Raw genomic sequence first — 10,229 nt, 5'->3', positions numbered from 1 at the left:
TGGAGTTTCAAAGTCTGAGATCAGAGTGTCAGCATGGACAGGTTCTGATGAGGGCTCTCCTTCTGGCTTGCAGACAGTTGGGAGAGAGAGAGAGAGAGAGAGAGAGTGGAAGAAGGGGATCTTTTCTTCTAAGGTCACAGTCCTATTGGATAAGGGCCCCACTGTCATGACCTAATTTAACCTTCTAAAGACTATCTCCAAATACAGTCACACTGGGAATTAGGATTTCGACATATGAATGGGGGGGGCTACAATTCAGTCCATAGCAGCCCTAAGAGACCACTTAATGGTAAGGGAAAGACCAAAGAATTTATAGCTCAGTGTTATTCCCAACCAAATTTCCAAAGGTGATAGGAGATAAAAATAATGACAGGAGCCATTTTGCATGGCATAAAGGCTTATCTCCTCCACATTCTTAATAATGGCCACAAGAATCCAGGCTTGCTGTTTTGTCAAGAAGAAAACGGAAATGGATCATGGATAGAATGACTAGCACACATCTAGGCTACAGCTTAAGAGACAGTGGTCCCCACACTTTTAACACAATTGCTTACCCCTGTTTATACATAAAAAGTCTGGCTTTTTTCCTCATCTAATTGACTTAACAGTAGAAAACAACCACAAGTCACAATATCCTGACAGCTGAAGAATGAGGCGCTGGTGGAGATCTTACGTTTCATCCAGGGTGTCTCAAGCTCCCTACAGACCCTGTGACCAGAAGAAGAAATGTGCGAGTCATAATCTAGATTATATATGACAGAGTGTGTTTTTTCCTTTTTCATCGTTTTTTTTTTTAATTTTTTTTATTAATTTTTTATTTTTTCAGCATAACAGTATTCATTATTTTTGCACCACACCCAGTGCTCCATGCAATCCATGCCCTCTACAATACCCACCACCTGGTGCCCCCAACCTCCCACCCCCCACCCCTTCAAAATTCTCAGATCGTTTTTCAGAGTCCATAGTCTCTCATGGTTCACCTCCCCTTCCAATTTCCCTCAACTCCCTTCTCCTCTCCATCTCCCCTTGTCCTCCATGCTATTTGTTATGCTCCACAAATAAGTGAAACCATATGATAACTGACTCTCTCTGCTTGACTTATTTCACTCAGCATAATCTCTTCCAGTCCCGTCCATGTTGCTACAAAACTTGGGTATTCATCCTTTCTTTTTTCTTTTTTTTTCTTTTTTTTTTTTTTTACGGCTTTATAAACATATATTGTTATCCCCAGGGGTACAGGTCTGCGAATCACCAGGTTTACACACTTCACAGCACTCACCATAGCACATACCCTCCCCAATGTCCATAACCCCACCCCCCTCTCCCAACCCCCTCCCCCCATCAACCCTCAGTTTGTTTAGTGAGATTAAGAGTCACTTATGGTTTGTCTCCCTCCCAATCCCATCTTGTTTCATTTACTCTTCTCCTACCCCCTCAACCCCCCATGTTGCATCTCCTCTCCCTCATATCAGGGAGATCATAGGATAGTTGTCTTTCTCCGATTGACTTATTTCGCTAAGCATGATACCCTCTAGTTCCATCCACGTCGTCGCAAATGGCAAGATTTCATTTCTTTTGATGGCTGCATAGTATTCCATTGTGTATATATACCACATCTTCTTTATCCATTCGTCTGTAGATGGACATCTAGGTTCTTTCCATAGTTTGGCTATTGTAGACATTGCTGCTATAAACATTCAGGTGCACGTGCCCCTTCGGATCACTACCTTTGTATCTTTAGGGTAAATACCCAGCAGTGCAATTGCTGGGTCATAGGGTAGTTCTATTTTCAACATTTTGAGGAACCTCCATGCTGTTTTCCAGAGTGGTTGCACCAGCTTGCATTCCCACCAACAGTGTAGGAGGGTTCCCCTTTCTCCGCATCCTCGCCAGCATCTGTCATTTCCTGACTTGTTAATTTTAGCTATTCTGACTGGCGTGAGGTGATATCTCATGGTGGTTTTGATTTGTATTTCCCTGATGCCGAGTGATATGGAGCACTTTTTCATGTGTCTGTTGGCCATCTGGATGTCTTCTTTGCAGAAATGTCTGTTCATGTCCTCTGCCCATTTCTTGATTGGATTATTTGTTCTTTGGGTGTTGAGTTTGCTAAGTTCTTTATAGATTTTGGACACTAGCCCTTTATCTGATATGTCGTTTGCAAATATCTTCTCCCATTCTGTCAGTTGTCTTTTGGGTTTGTTAACTGTTTCCTTTGCTGTGCAAAAGCTTTTGATCTTGATAAAATCCCAAAAGTTCATTTTTGCCCTTGCTTCCCTTGCCTTTGGTGATGTTCCTAGGAAGACGTTGCTGTGGCTGAGGTCGAAGAGGTTGCTGCCTGTGTTCTCCTTGAGTATTTTGATGGATTCCTTTCTCACATTGAGATCCTTCATCCATTTTGAGTCTATTTTCGTGTGTGGTATAAGGAAATGATCCAATTTCATTTTTCTGCATGTGGCTGTCCAATTTTCCCAACACCATTTATTGAAGAGGCTGTCTTTTTTCCATTGGACATTCTTTCCTGCTTTGTCGAAGATGAGTTGACCATAGAGACGAGGGTCTATTTCTGGGCTCTCTATTCTGTTCCATTGATCTATGTGTCTGTTTTTGTGCCAGTACCATGCAGTCTTGATGATGACAGCTTTGTAATAGAGCTTGAAGCCCGGAATTGTGATGCCACCAACTTTGGCTTTCTTTTTCAATATTCCTTTGGCTATTCGAGGTCTTTTCTGGTTCCATATAAATTTTAGGATTATTTGTTCCATTTCTTTGAAAAAAATGGATGGTACTTTGATAGGAATTGCATTAAATGTGTAGATTGCTTTAGGTAGCATAGACATTTTCACAATATTTATTCTTCCAATCCAGGAGCATGGAACATTTTTCCATTTCTTTGTGTCTTCCTCAATTTCTTTCATGAGTACTTTATAGTTTTCTGAGTATAGATTCTTAGTCTCTTTGGTTAGGTTTATTCCTAGGTATCTTATAGTTTTGGGTGCAATTGTAAATGGGATGGACTCCTTAATTTCTCTTTCTTCTGTCTTGTTGTTGGTGTAGAGAAATGCAGCTGATTTCTGTGCATTGATTTTACATCCTGACACTTTACTGAATTCCTGTACAAGTTCTAGCAGTTTTGGAGTGGAGTCTTTTGGGTTTTCCACATATAGTATCATATCATCTGCAAAGAGTGATAGTTTGACTTCTTCTTTGCCGATTTGGATGCCTTTAATTTCCTTTTGTTGTCTGATTGCTGAGTCTAGGACTTCTAGTACTATGTTGAATAGCAGTGGTGATAACGGACATCCCTGCCGTGTTCCTGACCTTAGCGGAAAAGCTTTCAGTTTTTCTCCATTGAGAATGATATTTGCGGTGGGTTTTTCATAGATGGCTTTGATAATATTGAGGTATGTGCCGTCTATCCCTACACTTTGAAGAGTTTTGATCAGGAAGGGATGCTGTACTTTGTCAAATGCTTTTTCAGCATCTATGGAGAGTATCATATGGTTCTTGTTCTTTCTTTTATTAATGTGTTGTATCACATTGATTGATTTGCGGATGTTGAACCAACCTTGCAGCCCTGGAATAAATCCCACTTGGTCGTGGTGAATAATCCTTTTAATGTACTGTTGAATCCTATTGGCTAGTATTTTGGTGAGAATTTTTGCATCTGTGTTCATCAAGGATATTGGTCTGTAGTTCTCTTTTTTGTTGGGATCCTTGTCTGGTTTTGGGATCAAGGTGATGCTGGCCTCATAAAATGAGTTTGGAAGTTTTCCTTCTATTTCTATTTTTTGGAACAGTTTCAGGAGAATAGGAATTAGTTCTTCTTTAAATGTTTGGTAGAATTCCCCCGGGAAGCCATCTGGCCCTGGGCTTTTGTTTGTTTGGAGATTTTTGATGACTGTTTCAATCTCCTTACTGGTTATGGGTCTGTTCAGGCTTTCTATTTCTTCCTGGTTCAGTTGTGGTAGTTTATATGTCTCTAGGAATGCATCCATTTCTTCCAGATTGTCAAATTTGTTGGCGTAGAGTTGCTCATAGTATGTTCTTATAATTGTCTGTATTTCTTTGGTGTTCGTTGTGATCTCTCCTCTTTCATTCATGATTTTATTTATTTGGGTCCTCTCTCTTTTCTTTTTGATAAGTCTGGCCAGGGGTTTATCAATCTTATTAATTCTTTCAAAGAACCAGCTCCTAGTTTCGTTGATTTGTTCTATTGTTTTTTTTGGTTTCTATTTCATTGATTTCTGCTCTGATCTTTATGATTTCTCTTCTCCTGCTAGGTTTAGGGTTTCTTTCTTGTTCTTTCTCCAGCTCCTTTAGGTGTAGGGTTAGGTTGTGTACCTGAGACCTTTCTTGTTTCTTGAGAAAGGCTTGTACCGCTATATATTTTCCTCTCAGGACTGCCTTTGTTGTGTCCCACAGATTCTGAACTGTTGTGTTTTCATTATCATTTGTTTCCATAAATTTTTTCAATTCTTCTTTAATTTCCTGGTTGACCCATTCATTCTTTAGAAGGATGCTGTTTAGTCTCCATGTATTTGGGTTCTTTCCAAATTTCCTCTTGTTATTGAGCTCTAGCTTTAGAGCATTGTGGTCTGAAAATATGCAGGGAATGATCCCAATCTTTTGATACCGGTTGAGACTTGATTTAGGACCAAGAATGTGATCTATTCTGGAGAATGTTCCATGTGCACTAGAGAAGAATGTGTATTCTGTTGCTTTGGGATGAAATGTTCTGAATATATCTGTGATGTCCATCTGGTCCAGTGTGTCATTTAAGGCCTTGATTTCCTTGTTGATCTTTTGCTTGGATGATCTGTCCATTTCAGTGAGGGGAGTGTTAAAATCCCCTACTATTATTGTATTCTTGTCGATGTGTTTCTTTGATTTTGTTATTAATTGGTTTATATAGTTGGCTGCTCCCACGTTAGGGGCATAGATATTTAAAATTGTTAGATCTTCTTGTTGGACAGTTCCTTTGAGTATGATATAGTGTCCTTCCTCATCTCTTATTATAGTCTTTGGCTTAAAATCTAATTGATCTGATATAAGGATTGCCACTCCTGCTTTCTTCTGATGTCCATTAGCATGGTAAATTCTTTTCCACCCCCTCACTTTAAACCTGGAGGTGTCTTCGGGTTTAAGATGAGTTTCTTGTAGGCAACATATAGATGGGTTTTGTTTTTTTATCCATTCTGATACCCTGTGTCCTTTGATTGGGGCATTTAGCCCATTAACATTCAGGGTAAGTATTGAGAGATATGAATTTAGTGCCATTGTATTGCCTGTAAGGTGACTGTTATTGTATATTGTCTCTGTTTCTTTCTGATCTACTACTTTTAGGGTCTCTCTTTGCTTAGAGGACCCCTTTCAATATTTCCTGTAAAGCTGGTTTGGTATTTGCAAATTCTTTCAGTTTTTGTTTGTCCTAGAAGCTTTTAATCTCTCCTTCTATTTTCAATGATAGCCTAGCTGGATATAGTATTCTTGGCTGCATGTTTTTCTCATTTAGTACTCTGAATATATCATGCCCGCTCTTTCTGGCCTGCCAGGTCTCTGTGGATAAGTCTGCTGCCAATCTAATATTTTTACCATTGTACGTTACAGACTTCTTTTCCCGGGCTGCTTTCAGGATCTTTTCTTTGTCACTAAGACTTGTCAATTTTACTATTAGGTGACGGGGTGTGGACCTATTCTTATTGATTTTGAGGGGGGTTCTCTGAACCTCTTGAATTTTGATGCTTGTTCCCTTTGCCATATTGGGGAAATTCTCTCCAATAATTCTCTCCAATATACCTTCTGCTCCCCTCTCTGTTTCCTCTTCTTCTGGAATCCCAATTATTCTAATGTCGTTTCGTCTTATGGTGTCACTTATTTCTCGAATTCTCCCCTCGTGGTCCAGTAGCTGTTTGTCCCTCTTTTGCTCAGCTTCTTTATTCTCTGTCATTTGGTCTTCTATATCGCTAATTCTTTCTTCTGCCTCATTTATCCTAGCAGTGAGAGCCTCCATTTTTGATTGCACCTCATTAATAGCTTTTTTGATTTCAACTTGGTTAGATTTTAGTTCTTTTATTTCTCCAGAAAGGGCTTTTATATCTCCCGAGAGGGTTGCTTTAATATCTTCCATGCCTTTTTCAAGCCCGGCTAGAACCTTGAGAATCGTCATTCTGAACTCTATATCTGACATATTACCAATGTCTGTATTGATTAGTTCCCTAGCCTTTGGTACTGCCTCTTGTTCTTTTTTTTGTTGTGAATTTTTCCGCCTTGTCATTTTGTCCAGATAAGAGTTTATGAAGGAGCAAGTAAAATACTAAAAGGGTGGCAACAACCCCAGGAAAATATGCTTTAGCCAAATCAGAAGAGATCCCAAATCGTGAGGGGGGAGAAAGGGGATAAAAAGGGGTTCAAAAAGAAAAAAAAAAAAGAAACTATTTAAAAAAAGAAAGCCGATAAAGAAAAAATATAAAAAGAGGAAAAAATATATATATTAGATAAACTATTTAAAAAACGTTAAAAAAGAAAACGGTAAAAGTTAAAAAAAATTAGCAGAAGAAGAGAAAAAGAAAAAAAAATTGAAAAAGAAAAAAAAATTAAATTAACTGCAAGGCTAAAAAATCATGGGGAGAAAGCCATGAGTTCCGTGCTTTGCTTTCTTCTCCTCTGGAATTCCGCCGCTCTCCTTGGTATTGAACCTGCACTCCTCGGTAGATGAACTTGGTCCTGGCTGGGTTTCCCGTTGATCTTCTGGGGGAGGGGCCTGTTGTAGTGATTCTCAAGCGTCTTTGCCCCAGGCGGAGTTGCACCGCCCTTACCCGGGGCGGGCTGAGTCATCCGCTCGGGTTTGCTTTCGGGAGCTTTTGTTCCCTGAGCGCTTTCCATAGAGTCCGGAGGGCGGGAGTGAAGATGGCGGCCTCCCGGTGTCCGGCCCGGAGGAGCTGAGAGCCCGGGGCCCCACTCCTCAGTGCGCCCTCAGAGAACAGCGCCCAATGACTCCCGCCACCCTGGCCTCCGGCCGCGCTCCGAGCTGACCGAGCCTGCGACCGGTCCAAGGTAACCCCGAGCTGAGAGTCACTCCTCAGCTCTGTCTCTGCAGCCGGCTTCCCCGTTCTAATACCGGTAAGCTCTGTGACACTCAGACACCCCCGATCCTTCTGCGACCCTGTGGGACCTGAGGCCGCGCTGACCCCGCGTGGGCTTCACCCCGGTTAAGCCTCTGGAGCGATGTCCCTCAGCGGAACAGACTTTTAAAAGTCCTGATTTTGCTCCGTTGCTCTGCCGCTCGCCGGGAGCCGGCCCCTCCCCCCGCGGTCTATCTTCCCGTCGCTTTGGATTCACTTCTCCGCCAGTCCTACCTTTCAGATAGTGGTTGATTTTCTGTTTCTAGAATTGCTGTTCTTCTTCTCTTCAATCTCCCGTTGGATTTGTAGGTGTTTGCAATCTTTAGATAAGCTATTTAGCTGATCTCCCGCTACCCGAAGTAGTCTCAGCCTGCTACTTCTCCGCCATCTTGACTCATATTCTGTTTTTTCCTTTTTCAAAGGATAAAGGGGGACAAGTAGAAGTTATTTTCAGCCCACTTCCCCACTGATTGCCTTATACACACCTGCATGGTACCTCATTTGGAGACCACTAACTCTGGGTCATTCTCTGGGTCCATCCGCAGAGGATGACACACATAGACTTGGTCGGGGAGAGCATGAGGTAAGGGTGACAGGTCATCATTCAGAGCAGCATGAGAGCAGTAAACCACCTGCTACACCCATTCACTTGAGCACAAATTACTGGCCCCAATTCCACGTCTTCCTGAATGAACTACATTACCTGGTTGACTAGTCGTCGGCAATTCATTAGGCTGAATAATTAATTCCTTAAGTCAGACAATGTTTCTTTAAGGTTGTTTTCCTATCACACCCAACAGAGCCTAAAATGTATTAGGCTCCATTAGTATTTGCTCAAAGGACAAAATCAGAAAAAAAAAAAAAATGATCTCCCAAGTAAACTACTCTTTTTCCTGTTTAATGTAGGCACAATTAAGGCACTCTGAGTGGAAATGCCATCACATGAAAATTACGATAACTTTTTTTTAGAAAGCTTAATTATTCTGAAGAAGGAGAAGTCAGGAAAGCATAAATGCTAAGTTGTTACAGAAATCTTATACAGTAAGAGCAGGACATGGGTATGGAAATTGCACCTCTGAGATAACATGGTGCTCCTCCCGTAATTACTGCAACAAATGGCCAGGGCAGAGTGGTGGGGCAGGAAGGACCCGTTCAGAGTGAGCCGTGGAGACTGTGAACGCAGCACAGTGACTGTCGAGCCTAGACAGAGATCTAGCTGGCGAGAGTACTGGTTGAGGTTAAGGTTGAGGTAAACCCTCCACACAAACTAAGCATGGCCGACAAGGAGGCTGACTGTAGACAGTGCCAAGGAAAGAGCCACAATCTGCCCAGGGGTCACACCGGGACCACTTCGTGGCCCAGAACGTGAGCTGCAGGAGAAGGCAGGCGCCTCTCGTAAGTGACCCTACAACGCAGAATTAGGTGTGCTCAGGAGGAATCGCCTCAGTCCTTCCCCAGAGAACTAGCAGCTCTAGTACCCGGTCACCGTGCCGGGAAGATAGGAAATTACCGGGACCTTTTGAGGACGACTGTTGGACACAGTCTGAATGGACATTGAAGCTTAAGAATCTGAAGTCCCACTATGGTCTTGTGGGAGCAGGAGCCGTTGGAGGCCAGCCAATGAATGGAGGCCTGGTCCAGGTCCAGATCAGAGCGGGTGCGCTGGGTCAGGGGACCTTTCCCAGTGGGTATTAGTACAGGATGAGAACGCACTTACGGTAGTTGGCAGAACCCCACATCGGTTGGTTGGCCTGTGGGGTAAAAGCTGCTATAATAGGGAAGGATGAGAGGTGTCTCCAAAACTCCGCCCCCAACAGGCAGCCATGATAACAAATAACAGCACTGCTGAGGGGAAAAGGCAGAGATGGTCACCTCCCTGTGTCATTCGCATGCAGTTCACTACTTAATCCTTACCACGTCAGCTGGTCCTGGCCGGTGAGGGCGAGCGACCAAACAAGTATTATTGGCACAGTTACACAGCCGGGGAGATCCAGCCGCACTGGCCTATCTGCCGGCAGGACTAACCTGGTGTCCAGTACTGGTCTGTGGACGCTGCGCTGGCCCCCAGCTAGTTTCCCATCGCATCACGCAGGAGAGCAAAGCAGGAGCAACTCCCTTGAAACAGTCCGTGGCGGACACAGACATTCTTGCTTCATGGCTACCTGAACCCCCCGCTCTCTGTCAAAACGGTCTGAGGGACCCCGGATCACCTAGATTAGTGGTTTTCACAGCATCTCCCTAAACCCCGAGGAGCCCCTTGATCTCTTGCAGCAGGTCTTCGAGGTCAAAACTGTTTTCACAGCAACAGTGAGAGACTGCATGCTTTTTTCACGGAGTTGACCCTGTCACGGAGGGTGGGAGGACGATGGTGAGTCAACCTGTAGGCAGCCGAGTGCAGTTCAAAGCAACGGGGGGAGGTCGTCGCGTCGTCACTGGGATTCCCCAGTCCGTGCTCTCACAGGAAGAAAACAAAAGGAAAAATCGCCAGTTTCACTTAAGAATGTCCTAAGGAAGCGTTAATCATATTAAATTACATTAATTGTAATAATACAAGTCTATTATATCAATATATTGAATTATATACTATTAATTATATTAAATCTCGACCTTTGAATACAAGTCTTTTTAAAAGCCGGTGGAACCAATCGAAGGTATGCGTACAGCATTTCCAGTGTGTACGGGAAGAAGACGGTTGTCTTGAGGAAAATACGCATGTGATTGAGTTGAACTAATAGCTTTTTTAAAAAATGAAACACTATTTTTACTTGAAAGAACTACTGACAGATAATAAACTATCATTATGGGGTCTTCGGTGTTGGGCAGATATTTTCTCAAAATGATTTAGAGAACCTTCCCTTCAGGCAAAACAACGGGTAGTTTGTTGCCCATAATAAAAGGTGAGTTTTCAAGTGAAAATTAGACTTTTGGAAAACGCATATCCACTACTGTGAATTTGACAGCTTCCCAGTATTTAAAGACCTTTCTGATGAGATTGGTGGCAATATTAACAAATGTGAGTTTTTGACGTTATGTAATGAAACGTGTCAACCTCTGGAAGGCCCACATAGCTCCAGAGCGAGCCAATGACCAGTGCACAATGCTACA

This window comes from Lutra lutra, chromosome 11 (assembly GCF_902655055.1).
Source record: "Lutra lutra chromosome 11, mLutLut1.2, whole genome shotgun sequence".
In the NCBI taxonomy this organism is placed as follows: domain Eukaryota; kingdom Metazoa; phylum Chordata; class Mammalia; order Carnivora; family Mustelidae; genus Lutra; species Lutra lutra.
The sequence above is the reverse complement of the archived record's forward strand: the minus strand, read 5'-3'. Positions refer to the sequence as shown.